Source organism: Gracilinanus agilis, chromosome 3 (genome assembly GCF_016433145.1).
Source record: "Gracilinanus agilis isolate LMUSP501 chromosome 3, AgileGrace, whole genome shotgun sequence".
Taxonomy (NCBI): Eukaryota; Metazoa; Chordata; class Mammalia; order Didelphimorphia; family Didelphidae; genus Gracilinanus; species Gracilinanus agilis.
In genome coordinates, this window is record NC_058132.1 from 168,183,372 (window position 1) to 168,198,850 (window position 15,479).

A 15,479-nucleotide genomic window follows, 5' to 3' on the forward strand; every position below is an offset into this window, starting at 1 on the left:
AGAGATGTATCTTTAATGGTAACAGATTTCCTTGCAGGAGGGAGAAGAATGGAAGGGCAGGAGTTAGGAACTAGGCAGAGGCATAGAGAGGAGGGAGAGGCATCTTTTTACAGGCACTCCTAGCTTTTAAAATTCAGCAAGCACTCTGTTTATGATGTTGCACACTCTTCCATAACCAAGGAACAATACTATTCAAAGCTCACTGCAAAACTGATTAATGTTTTATTTATTGGGTTACACACTGGCTTCCCTATCCTCTAAACTTACCAGGAGTTTGAATATTATTCAGCTCATTGCCAAATCTTTCTGGAGTACCAGCTCTATTTGTTATTTCTGTGTACCTCATTTATTTTATTTTATTTCACAAAAGAATCATAACAAAACAACCAGTGGCTACTGTTGCTGACTGCATTCTAGACTTGTATGGATTCATTTTCAGGGCCCAAGTGTCATGCTCAGTATAGGTTGTGGTTTATTGTGGGTTATAGAAATAAGAAGTAATTGCCTTTTATACACCTAGAGCTGAGGTGTATGACTCATATATGGGAATGACCAACACTATGTGACCCTGAGGCAGTAGTGGAAAACACTTAGCAATTACAGGTGCTGACTGGCCTCGGCTGGTCCCCCAAAGACCTGTGGGAAAAGCAAAGTTTCCAGAAAAAGGGGACCCTGTTCACAAAATGGCCAACATTATTACTCTGCCCCATCTACCACTTACCTCCTATGTCAGAATTCCACAGAAAACAAAAGGAAATAAAGTTATCATCAGAGATTTTAAATATACTTTAATGACAAGACAAACAGAGCTAGTTCCATGTATGTGTGGCAAAGCATAATTATTCAAATCATAGAAATTGCAAAGTTTCTTGTTTGAACTCATTAATTCATTTATTTTTAAGCATTTATTAATATTTATTTTTTGAAAAGTTAACATGGTTACATAATTCAGTCTCTTACTTTCCCTTTCACACACACCCCCCGACTCCCCCCTCACCCCCATGCCTGATGCACATTTCCACTGGTTTTAACATGTGTCATTGATCAAGATCTATTTCCAAATTGTTGCCGGTTGCATTGGTGTGGTAGTTTGGGGTCTACATCCCCAATAATGTCCACCCCAACCCATGTGTTCAAGCAGTTGTTTTTCTTCTGTTTCCTCTCCTGCAGTTCTTCCTCTGAATGTGGGTAGTGTTCTTTTCCATAAATCCCTCAGAATTGTCCTGTGTCATTGCATTGCTGCTGGTACAGAAGTCCATTACATTTTATTTTACCACAGTGTATCAATCTCTGTGTACAATGTTCTTCTGGTTCTGCTCCTTTCGCTCTGCATCAATTCCAGGAGGTCTTTCCAGTCCACATGGAATTCCTCCAGTTTATTATTCCTTTGAGCACAATAGTATTCCATCACCAGCATATACCACAGTTTGTTCAGCCCTTCCCCAATTGAAGGGCAGACCCTCATTTTCCAGTTTTTTGCCACCACAAAAAGCGCAGCTATAAATATTTTCAAACAAGTCTGTTTATCTATGATCTCTTTGGGGTACAAAACCAAAATGGTATGGCTGGATCAAAGGGCAGGCAATCCTTTATAGCCCTTTGAGCATAGTTCCAAATTGCCATCCAGAATGGTTAGATCAGTTCACAACTCCACCAACAATCATTTATTTTTGCTCAGGTATGTAATAAGTGAATTTTGAATTTTGAGATCCTTGACATCTTTGAAGTTGCATTATTTTATAGGTAGATCATGACTATGACATTTCCAATTCTAGACACTATTCTATTTTAGTTATTCTAAATACTTATATTTAATTATAAATATATTCTAAATAATTCTAAATATTTTAAATAAAAATTCAAAATACATTAATTTAATTATTCAATACAATTAAAGTTGATGTTTATGTTTTGACCTTTTTTCAAACTGTTAAATCATATTTAGCTAGTAATCCATTTAAACTCCTAAATCTTTAGTTTTTTCCACACACTGCCATCTAACCTCACCTTTTATTTGTGAAGTTTGTTTCTACTTAAGCCCAAGTGGTAATTTTATTAATCTCTTTATTAAATTTCATTTCATAAGTTTCAACTCATAATTCTAGCCTTTAAAGGAATGTTAATATCCTGATACTGCCATTCAATAGCACACATATTCCCCCCAGATTTGTTTCACCTAAAATTGGGCAAATATAGGTTCCTCAACATCACTCATAATAATGTTGAACAGAATAAAGATAAAGACAGTTCTTGGTTCATAATAATTGAAGACATCAGTCCTGATGATACCAATCCACTTAATACTACACTTTTAATCAAATCATTTTACTATTGCTAAATCTGCCTAATTTCACTATTGTCTAAATAATATCTCTTAAACTTGTCCATTCCATGACTTTTTTTCAGATGCCTTTTTGAAATCCAGGTGAACTATTTCCATAATATTCACATGATCTACCAGTCCAGAAACTCTTTTCAAAAGAAAATGAGGCTAATTTGACATGGTCCGCTTTAGGGGAATTCATGTTGGTTCCAAGTGATCACCATTTCCCGTTCTTTAGAACCCATTCCTTTATGAATGTGTTCTAGAACATTCCAGGAATCAAATAAAATCCCACAAGTTTGAAGTATAATGATGTTACCATCTTTTCTTTAAAAATTTTGGACCACCTTCTAACCTTTACATCAATTTTTATATTCTATAATTCTATTATCTTATAATCTTCCTCATGTATCATTCTGATCAAGTCATTCATTCACTCAAATCCTTAAAGATTCCCCAATTTATTTTATCTTATTTTTAAATCCTTACCTTCCAACTTGGAATTAGTACTGTGTATTGGTTCTGAGGCAGAAGAGTGGTAAGGACTGGGCAATGGGGGTTAAGTGACTTGCCCAGGGTCGCACACAGTTAGGATGTGTCTGAAGCCAGATTTGATCCTAGGACCTACTGTCTCTAGGCCTGGCTCTCAATCCACTGAGCCACCCGTCTGCCCCCCCGCCCCCCAAATCTCTTCTTTTTACAGAAAAGGGAACTATGCTCAGAATGGTAAAATGACTTCTCAAGGTCTTATGTCTCCAGTATTGTTTCTACCAAACCATAGAGGGAAAAACACCCTATAATTCTGTTCAGATATCATACAAATAAATTTTTATTTTTTTCTCTTTTGGGGCATTTTTATCTTCTTGCATCACTGAGTGTATTGCAATTTCTTTGTCCAGATGAAAAAAAGCATACTTGTATCTGATTTATTTGAAAGGTCTAGCAGCTGTTATATTGTTAGAAATCATGTGTGTTTGGTCAGACATTTTTATAGATTTTATAATCTTTAAATGACTTTGGATGGTCATGTTGTACGTTCAATAGACATCCAGCAAATCTCTATCCAAATGACTTTAGAAAGATAAGAACTTCCTTTTTTCACATTTCAGGAATTTTCCAACTGAAAGAGACTTTACAGGTGAACTAATGTTGCTCCTTCACATCACAGATGAGAAGACTGAGGCCCAAATAGAGAAAGGTATCTCTTTAAAGAGAAGATTCTGCAATTAACACTTTTGAGTATCATCCTTTAATTTTGTGGCATGTTATGGGTAAAGAACTGCTATCTCTGGGAAAGTGCTTGTTTTGTAATACTGCATAAATATAATATAGCACATTACACTAACATCATGCTCTTGAAAAGCTGCATGTTCATCCAGTTTTGCAAGCTAAATAATAATTTCTATTGACAGAACATAATTTCTGAAGAATATTACATTATTTTCTAATTGGTTTGTAACAAGCAATGATACTTGACAATTTTGATTCAATCCTAGCTTCTTTAAAAGAATATATAATCAATCAATAAGTAATAATTAAACATAAAGTACAGTGCAAGGATAGATGAGCTATGAGTAGAGGTGATGAATGCTTTGCTTTAGGAGATTTGATATATTGCCCTCAAAATTACTGTTACCAATATAAGCATGCATGAAGCATATCTGCCTGAATACTACAATGCTTAGGTCATTGATCCTTTTGCTCCTATTTTTTTCATTGTGTTGCTATTAGAACCACAAACAGAAGGAAAAATCCAGGATTTTGTTCCCAGAGTGGAAACCTATGGGAAAAGGCAGCACTTCCTCTTGAAAAGGCATAATTCATTCCTTTGCCTCATCTCTCATGGTTCTCTGCCAATCTGAACTATACTGTTAAAATAATAAGCATTTATTAGACACTTATTATGAACCAGGAACTTTGCTAAAGATGGAGTTTACAAAGGAAAACAAAAAAAAAGTGACTTCACCCTCAAGAGTACATATTCTAATAGAGAAGACAACATGCAAGCAACTATTACATTCAATATATAATCAAGGTTATATGTAATTGGAAAAAAATAAAATATTAAATACTAAAAACTCTGATAAATTCATGCAGTAATATATTTGAGGTAAATTGGAACTTAACCTCATTCCCTTGCCCAGTTATAATGACTTTGTTGCCCTTCTTCCAGCTATTTTAATCATGTCTGCCAGTGGTCTACTATGACTGACTGGTCTATCCTCCTCTAAGTGAAAGAAATGCTAGTTATGCTTCTTATTCCAGGTTCCCTGACAATTTTACTGGCAGTTTTCAGGTATCATATCCAGAAGGGCTCTGTAAGAAGAATTAAACTTCTTCTGCTTGGCCCTGGAGGGAAGAATAACAAATAATGGGCAAAAATTTCAGAAATACAGACTACTGCAGATTACTGCGCCTGCTAAGAAAAAACTTCCAAATGCGTAAAATAGTACTAAAATGGAATACGCTACCTTCCCTTCGCTGGAGTTAAACAAGTAGCATTTAGATGACCACTTCTTTGGAATGTTGGGGAAGGGATTCCTATAGAGGTATCTGAGAGACTGTCTAGCTTTTAGAATCTAAAATCTATTTATTATAGCATCAGGACAGGATTATGTCACATTGATGAACTAATAATGACAGACATTCAATTAAAATAAATTCAATTAAAGACACATTTTATGTGCTGTTTATGAGCAAGACAAAGTCAGCTAGATGGCATGATAGATAGAGTGCCAGATCTGTGGTCAGGAAGATTCATCTTTATGAGTTCAAATCTGGCCTAAGACATTTCATAGCTTTATGACAATGTGCAAGTATTTCAATCCTATTTGTCTCAGTTACCTCATCTGTAAAATGAGCTGGAGAAGGAAATGGTGAACCATTCCAGTATCTTTGCCAAGAAAACTCCAAATGGGGTCATGAAGAGTTGGACACAACTGAAACAACAAAATAATAACAACAATATGAGCCACACACTTTTCCAGAGACTAGAAATAAGATGCAAAAATAATAGAATTCATTTAAGAAAACAATAAGTTACATAGTTATTCCAGAAAAAAATGAATTCCATAGATTCCTGTTGCTTTGTGCAATCATTTTAGGGAAAACTGTTTACAGTAAACCAAAATAAGAACAGACAGTGAATGAATCAATTAGCATCTATTTGGTGCATACTATGATGGGCCAGGCACTGTGTTAAATACTGGGGATTCAAAGAAAGGTAAAACTAGTCTTTATTCTCAAGGACCTCTTAGTTTAATGGGGTATACGTGATAGAGGATCAAATTGCTGGTCTGAGATATGAGACAAAGTATTAAACTGATGGGGTTGGAGCTACTTTCCATAAATGAGCAATAATTTATATATTCCAGCCAAAGAAAAATTCTCAAAAAGAGGAGAAGAAAAATATTTATGCCTTTAGATTATTTGGGAAAGACATTCTTCATAAAGCTTCAGAAATGCTTTTGAGTTTCATGATAGAAGAGAAAAACCCTACCAATATCAAGATTTTCCAAGATCCTGAATTTATAAACTGAGAGGAACATAAGACAGTCTTATACTCTAAGTGACATAACTCAGTGGAGTGTCGCAGCTGGGGTCAGAAGACCAGTACAATGCTATACTTTGAGAGAAAAAAAATTCCATGCATATTGTTTTCCTAGGGTCATTAATGTAATAAGTGGCAAAACCAGCGTTTGACCCCTCATATTCTAACTCCTGATCTAAGAATTTTCACCTGTACCTTGTTCTCTGAAGTTTTCATCTCTTGGAAAAGTCACTTCTCCTCTCTAGGTCTCATTTCCATCTATAAACTTAAAAAATGAGACTAAGTGATATCTAAGGTCCCTGCCAATTGTAAATCCTATAATCCTCTCATAAATACTACAGGTTTTTGGAAGAGAAAGAGATCATTGTGGAGTGGGCTATTGGAGCCACTGAACTAGCTCACCAGGGCCTATTCTTAAATTTTCAATGTAAATATTTATACTTTAGAAATCAGTAAATGCTATAAATCAGTATTACTTTATTATTATTTTGATGCCTAGACTTGAGAAAGTAATGAAGAAAATGTTAATAATGTAGATTAAATTTAAAAGCCTTTTGTACCTGTTTTTTTTTCCTAAAGTCAATTGTTGAACATTTACCAGCACATTACTGGTCATTAGTCAAAAAAGACTTTATGGAAGAAATGAGATTAGGTATAGCTAGGTGGCTCAGTAGAGAGAGAGCAAGACCTTGACACAGAAGGTCCCAAATTCAAATCTGATTTTAAATACTTCCTAGCTTAGATCCAATACTTAGTATCAGTTCCAAGACAGAAGGAAAGGATTTTTTTTTAAAGAAATGGCACCGGTGTTTCATTAAGGAGAGATGTGAGCTTTTTGATAATAATTTGCAGTGATATCAACTGCATGATAATTTCATGGATGCTCTAATAGAATACCTGAAGAAATTGGCTTTATGCCCACAGGCCTGCTAACATTGTAGGGATCAGGTTTCCTTTCCTGATTGATGATGATGATGATGATGTAACATATTAAAATTTTCAAAATGCTGATTATGTCAGTTTGTTTAGGATTTTGCTAGTCCTTAGGATAACTTTTAAATCAAGAGACAGGAAATTTAGTAGTCTATGTAGTATGAATTAAGAGGCATGGAAGATTTAACTTGGAACAAGACCTCATATGGGACATCCCAAGGATCTGTACTTGGCCTTTTAACCATAAATTTGATGACGCTTATTCCAGTATGATGCAATGGTTTAGAAATTAAAGTGGGCTTTAAAGAACAATCAAATAATCCAGTCTAGGGTGAAAATGGTAAACTTTATTTGGAGAATTTTAACTCACATGAGTGAAAGGCTTATGCTTGTGGATAGGAATATAAAGAGGGAGGCAGAGACTGAGGACAGGATTCAAGGACTGTACTTGCCCTCCAAACTAAGATTGAATTTGATCCTCTATAGAGAATAAGGTAAGGACAACTAATTAATATAAAGAAATTTCCATATTCCTGGGTTCAATAGTTTTCAGAACATAGAAGGAAGAAGTCCAAAATAGTCCTTTAAGAAGCTGTTTCCGGTTCCATCATGATTTCACACCTCTGATAGGCTCAATGGATTGGTACTTTGAGGTTATTATAATCACTTATAACAAAGCAAGTCAAGGTTGGAGGAGAATAATAGATATGGGGGATCCTATTAGAAGAATGAGGTTTCTCTCAAGAAAGTTTAGTTGTTTTCTCAATTCTAGTGTCATAGATAGAGGCACTGATTGACAAGGCTATGGGGAAGATAAAAGTTTCTAATCTGGAAAGTTTGGGGAATAGAAGATTCTAGAAGAAGGAGGGGATGCTGACATTTAGAAATCTTATTTAGAAAACAGACACACAGTTTCAGTAATTATAAGGACTCACCCCTCTAACAAAGGAGAGGTTTTATTAGACTAAAATGAAGTCATAAAGCTCATAAAGTGTTCCAATGACACAATGATGAAAGAGAAAGTCAACACCCTAACTGACAGACTCAAGAATCAAAAAGATGTCAACAGGCAAGAGTGCTAATTTAGTAAGAGAAATATTATATTTTCAGCTTGGGTTTGAAAATTCACTTTTACCAACACAAAATGGGATAGGAATGACTAGGCATCTGTTTATCTAAAATAAATCTGAGGGTGTCGAGATATTGGGAGTGCAATATCAAACTACATTATGGCAAAGCAGACAAAGAAGATAATATAACCATTTGCTACATCAAGATAGAAATAATAGCTAGGACTAGGAAGATAAAATTCAGATCAAATATATCACAGTTTGTTGAGTTCTGGCTCCATTTTGGAAAGGATGCTCATAGAAAAGAGAGAGATCAGAATAGTGGAAGTTATACATTCATACCCTTTGTTGATAAAGGTGCTGATAAAAAATACAGTTTTAAGGAGGGTTTGAATAATCCCAGAATGTGGAAGCCAAAAATACACTCTCTTTGGAATCTGAATAATGGACACAAAATAAGCAAGTGGATGATGTCAAAAGAAAGGCATTGTTACATTTAATTGAATGTAATCTTGAAAAATTAGAGCCTTTTCAGGTGACCTGTCTGGACAGAATTGGCTCTCATGCTGGGACTACATATGTTTAATTCTTCTCTCTTTTAGTTCATCTCTGCCCAGTCTATTGGTAATGCTTACCCTTAAATCTTATTTATTTGTTATCTGTACTTTTATAATGGATTTTGTCTTCACATTAAGATAAGGATATATTTAATGCATGCTGTGTGAGTTTTTACTATAAAAACAAAAGATAATGATTCAATAAATAGTCCTAGAAAGCCTATATGGAAGCTATATCTCTGTTTTTGTCTGTCTGTCTGTATCTCTCTTTATTTTGGTTTGTCTCTCTGTCTCTGTCTTTTTGTATGTCTCTTTTGGTTTCTCCATGTCTCTGCCTCTCTATCTCTCTGTGTCTCTGTTTCTTTTTCTCTCAATTGTATTCAAGTCTTTAAAGAGCTATCTTGTAAAGAAGCATTGATCTTGACTGGGTAGCCCTAGGGAGTGAAAGTAGGAGTAATGAGTAGAAAATCCCAAGTAGCTGATTAAGGCTGGATGCAAGGAAAAGGATCCTGACCATTAGATGTGTCCAGAATGGAATGCACTGTCTCAGAAGGCAGGAGTTTCCCCTTCATTGTATGTCTTCATAGAAAGGCTATAGAGGGGATTCTTGTTCATATATTAAATAGATTAAATATTCTCTAAAGCAATTCCATTTCTGATAACCTTTGGTCCTCTGAAGACTTCCTGCTCATTCCTGAGAGTGTCTAATATTTCATAATTAGAAAATCAGTCACATTGATCTTAAATATTTGTGCTTTTCAAGGGTCTCCCATTAAAGTCATATTTTAATTTATGAAATTATTAATAATAATAGCTAGAAGCTTGAATTCTGGGAAGACGGCAGCTTAGAGGGAGCAAATCCTAAAACCTCTACTCCCTTACACACCAAGATAGAAAACAAGGCACTTTGAGAAGAAAGAGGAAGAAATCTAACAAGGGACAGAGCAGGGGGAACCCCTACTACTGCACAACTAAAGAGGTACACCAAGAAAAAGACTTCAATTCTTGAACTGTTGGGTCTGAGAGTATAGAAGGGGAATCCCAAGACGCCTCCCCCATGTGCTGTGCACAGTCTCCAGTGGCCCCTGAAATCTCAGGGCAGGCAGGGGCACAGGCTGGAGAGAGGACCTTGCTGGAGCCCAGATTTGGGGAGTTGAACACAGGCACTGAAGAAGTAACTGGAGGAGAAAACCAGAGAAATACAGCAAAAAAGCCAGGAAGAAGGAGGCTTAGAGAGAGAGTCAAACCACAGAATGCAGACCACTTGGCTTCCTCACACCAATATAGAGAATAAAGGGCTTCAAGAGGAAAGAAAACCAGATCAAACAAAAGGACTGCACAGGGAGATCCCACTGCTGGACAGCTCAGCTCAGCTAAAACTCTCATTCTTGTTCCCCCACATTTTTTTGTTTGTTTCTTTGTTTTTTTTTCTCTTCTCCAGGTTTTAGTCTCAGGGCAGATTAAAAAGTGAAGACTAATCCAATCAAAACAGGCAATTGGAAAGACAAGAAGTCTTCAGAGGGCAGAGAAAGTAACTACAAACCTCCATTGTCAGCTGAGGGAAGATCTTTCATCAAAGATCATTAAATACATCTGCTCAAACTAGTAGAACAAAAAAGGAAAAAATATAAGTAAACAATAGAAAAAGAGAAAAGAAATGACAATTGACTGCTTTTTTCAAAGAAGTGAAAAGAGAGCAAATGAAATAGAAATAGAAGAAGAAGAAGAAGTTCCAGCGAATTGAACACAGGCTTTGGAAGATCTCAAAATTCAATAAACTCAAGAACTCCAGGAACTCAAAAAGAAATCAAGAGAGGCTAAAGAGGCTGAAGACAATATGAAAGAGGAAATACATGAACTAAAACAAGAAAATAAAGTCTTAAAAGTCAAAATTGGCCAGCTTGAAAATGAAGCAAAAAAGGCAAAAGATGATCTACAAAGAAAATCAGATCAGAAGGAGAAAGATAACCAAAAGGCCAGTGACGAAATTCAGTCTTTAAAAAGCATAACTCAAGAACTAGAAGCAAATGACTTCACAAGGCAGCAAGAATATATAAAATAAAATAAAAAATGAAAAAATTTGAGGAGAATATGAAACATCTCATTGATTCAACCAAAGATCTGAAGAACAGAGCTAGAAGAGATAATTTAAGAATTATTGTTTTAACAGGACATCATGATAGAAGAAAAAGTTTAGACATCATCCTACAAGAAATTATCAGAGACAACTGCCCTGACATTCTCAAACAAGAGGGAAAAGTGGAAATAGAAAGAATCCACAGATTACCTCCTACATTTAATCCACAACTGACAAAATCCAGGAATATTATAGCCAAATTCAAAAACTACTAGGCCAAGGAAAAAAATATTACAAGCTGCTAAAAAGAAGTCATTCAGATATTAGGGAACCACAGTTAGGATAACACAGGATCTGGCTGTATCTACATTGAAGGACCAGAAGGCATGGAACACAATATTCTGGAAAGCAAGAGAACTGGGGCTAAAACAAAGAATCAACTATCCAGCAAAACTGACTATATTATTGCAGGGGAAAGTATGGTAATTCAATAAAATGAGAACTTCCAGGAATTCATAAAGAAAAAAACTGGACTTAAACAGAAAGTTTGCTGCCCAAACAAAGAACTCAAGAGAATCACCATAAAGTAATTAAGAGAATGGGGGAAGGGGGAAAAAGGGGGTTTTATGGGTTCAATATATTAAAAGATGCTCACCAGAGGACTGAACTATTATCAATCCTCAATTAAGAATAATCTCAAGTCAAAATTGACTTTTATGGAAGTTTATTTACATGAGAGGAAGAAAATAAGAATCTATCTCACTAATTAATCCAGGTAGATCTTAACCCTCAGCCAAGGGTTAAAGGGCCTGAGGCCCAGAGATGAATGGAGCAAATTTCATTCACAAAGTCTATAAAAGGAAGTTTCTTAATAGAAGTTCAGGAAGATTCAGTCTTTAAACTCACCATGTGGAACAATCTTGGTCATGAACCAGCAAAGCTCCCTCAGGTCCCCTTCACCTAACCAGAAGCAGCCTCACACACTCAACTCTCTCTTTTAAAGGGGTCATGTATGCTTCACTTCCATGCCTTCCCCTAGCCTATGTGTCCAATCACAATAAACACTTTCTCATAGAAAGCATAGGGGGCGGTTGGTTGATTCTGATTCATTACTCACTCTAGCACATGTGGGTTAGGACCTCCCAGAACTGGAAGGTGCTCTCACCTTTGGTGATTAAATCTAAAGATGGGCTGTGTAGATGTAATGTAATTAGCACATTGGCTGTCGTCATTCTGGCTATCCCTGAGAATGAAGCAAAATCAGACCAGGGAATGTACACTTCCCTTTTACATAAAAATCTTCTCTTTTCTCTTTTATGATATAGCAACTTTCTGTAGTCTTGGCTGTAAGTGCAATATTACTGCATTTTGTTTTACAGATTTATGGTACAGAATTACATTAATTGGACCCTAATACAGGACCTGTTATGAATTTATTCTTGTTTACTTAAAAATTGTACATACATAAATTTTTGATATTTTGATTCTTATTTTGAATTTTTCTCTCTCCCAAAATTTAATTTTTTATGTTTTTGGTTTTTCTTTTGATAATTGACTCATACACCCCATAACTCAATGATGTATTCTGAGCTGATCTGAGTGTTTCCTTTTTAAACACCCTCTTCAGGGGGGGTTTTATTTTTATAAAAATCCAAGCCTTAAAATTTTGTTCAAGAATTTTTTTTTCAGAAAAAGAAGTCTGTTAATGCTTTGAAAATAGAAAATGGACTATTTGCCTGCAGAAACCTACACTGAATCAAGACGATCCAAAATGAACTATGGGGTGCAAGTAATTGAACTTGAGGGGATTGAACAGAATTATTTTAATTATAAACTCTTATGCCAAAGGGGATTGCCCCCTAATTGGCTTTTTTGTCAATGAGCCTAGTAAAACATTGGTTTTGCTCTCTCTCTTTCTATCTCTTCTACTTACCTCTTATCTCTAACTATTGTAGTTAGAACTTTAGGGGTACAAGATGATTTTGTCAAATGATCAATTGGGGAGACCAGTCTCCCAAATGATCACAAGGGGAATTGTGATAATTAGATTAAGTCTTCACTACCCATCCTTAGATTTAATCATGAAAGGTGAGAGTACCTCCAATCTTGGGAGGTCTTAACCCATGTGTGCTGGAGTGAGTGACAAATCAGAATCGATTGACCTGCCCCCTGGGTGGTCTATGAGAATCATCTTTTGTGATTGGACATGCAAATTAGGAGGGAGGCACAGGAAGTGACACATAAGTTACCCCTTTAAAAGGAGAAGGTCCTCAGTCAGGTGAGGTCTTTGGTGGAAGACGGTATCTGGTGATGGGCTTCTGGTTTTGTGAAGGCAACCAGAAGGAGCTTTGCTGTTTGTGACCAAGACTGTTCCATGTGGTGAGTTTAAAGACTGAATCTTCCTTAACTTCTATTATTAAGAACCTTCTTTTATAGACTCTGTGAATGAAGTTTGCTCCACTCACCTCCAGACCTCAGGCCCTTTAACCCTCAGCTCAGGGTTAAGATCTACTTGGATAATTAGTGGGATAGATTCTTATTTCCTTACTTCTTCTCTCTTCTCATGTAAATAAAATTCCATAAAAGTCAATTTTGATTTGAGATTGTTCTTAATTGAGGATTGATAGTAGTTCAATCCTCTGGCGACAATCTTTTAAAATACTGGACCCATAAAACTCCTTTTTCAGCCTTACAGCACTAGGGCATAGAAACATGGCAAACAAATGCAAAAAAAACAGAAATAATAAATGCAACCTTATCAGATCATAATGCAATAAAAATAGTTATAAGTAAGAATACATGGAGAGGCAAACCAAATACTAATTGGAAATTAAATAATATGATTCTCTAAAATTAGTGAAAAAACAAATCATAGAAACAATTAATAATTTCATTTAAGGCAATGACAATGATGAGACTTCTTACCCAAACCTATGGGATACAGCCACAGCACTTTTAAAGGGAAAATTTATATAACTGAGTGCATATATTAACAAATTAGGGAGGGCAGAGGTTAATGAATTGGTATGCAACTTAAAAAACTAGAAAATGGACAAATTAAAAATCCTCAGATGAAAACTAAATTAGAAATACTAAAAATCAAAGGAGAAATTAATAAAATCAAAAGTAAAAGAGTGAAGGAACATTTAAAGGGCAGATGGGAAAGTATTAAATACCAAACTTCACCCACCTCACAATTTTGCATTGGGTCAACCAGGGCATTATTACCACCCTGTGGGAAATAATTTCTCATCTAATTCAGAAGCATCATAAGGGTACAGGAGGAAAGTTTTCTTAGATATGGAAAGTTTTGGCAGGAAATAGCATTGTTTAATGGGAACTTGTAAAGAGAGTTTATAACTCACAGGAAAAGGAAAGCACTTTAAAATAGTGGCTAAAACAGCTGTTAAAGGAAAACTGTTCATCCTTAGGGTCCATATTTGAGTATTTAAATACGTCAGAATTGGGGAACAGGGTAGCAGTGAAGTCGCCACTAAAATATTTCTTTTCATCTTGAAAATAAAGATTTTTTGGACTGAAATACTCTATTCAAAAACTTTTTGGCTATGTCAACACACTACATGAAAAGAAATATTGATGCAATTATCCAAACATTTCGAGCCAAAAAAAAATCACTAGAAAGAACCAGATAATTGGATTCAAAGGTAGGATTGTTGTGTTGTTGTACTTTAATTATTAGGATAATTACTTTAATGCTTTACTTCATTTAAGGAATAGAGATATAGTCTAAGTCTAAAGATTGCTCTGTAAATTCAATAGAAATTTTAAAAGGTTAATTCTCTGCAGGAGACTCTTAATTTTCCAGTCTTTTATTAAAGAATTTTTTTTATCTATTAGAATTGACAACTCCACAATCATCACCTACTAAATATTCCTCCTTCTGGGCACATCATCAGAATTTTAATTATAAATTGATCTTAAATTCCAAAAAAAGCTGTAAAAGTTTATTATATGTATCTATTTGGTCTTCTTTAAAATATAAGTTCATTAGTTGCAGGGAACATGCCATTTGAACTATAGAATTGCCAAATACCTCCTAGAAAAATGTTATAGACTTGATGACAGAAAATGAAATCTTCAAGAAAAAATTAATCTTAATCTTTCAGGGCATTTTTCAATAATTAAATTTTATCAACTTAACTAGTGGTGCATATTCATTTCTCAGGATGATATTTCACTTGTCAAATTTCATATGACAAAATAAACCTGTCTTCAATGCAGCTGCTCTTCTGTAACCTGCAATGGAAAAGCAGAGAAAACTCGAATCAGAGATTTTCTTAAGTACACAACCAAGTAAAGATACATTAAATTTAAAAAGTCAGCCTTTGGAGTTTTTATCAGTTAAAAATTTGGAAAACTAGTCCTGTGTTCCAAATTGTAGACTTGATCTGAACACAAGACTTAGAGAAATAACCCCCAGTGTGACATATTTAGCTATTGGGTGGCCATTTAAAAATGATTCATGAGAAAATTAAATAACATATAATAGATCTGCTTACAGCTAAAAGGCAAAACCAAAATTTGAAAAAAGAAAAATGCTTAGATTATAACCTGGTTAACCAAGAAAGAGATCATGGAAAGACAATAAATAAATATGTGTGAATATATATATGTATATATATATACATATATGCATGTATGCATGTATGCATATGCATGTTACGTAAATAAAAGGAAAATAATGATCATTCCAGACTCTAATTTTTATGGTAAACAACTGTGATCATCTCCCAAATCCCTCACATAACAACAATCCTGTTTTCTGTGTTCTTTTATGCAAATCAAATCTTGTTTTGTCCTGCCTTTAATTTTCTTATTTAATAGCAAGGATTCAACATATACTCAAATGAGTAGAGTGTAATTATAGTATGATAAGGAAAATGGAAAGATCCAGACAAAGAACCTTTATAAAGTTTAGAAAATTAGAGATTGACTAGAAGGGAGGCAA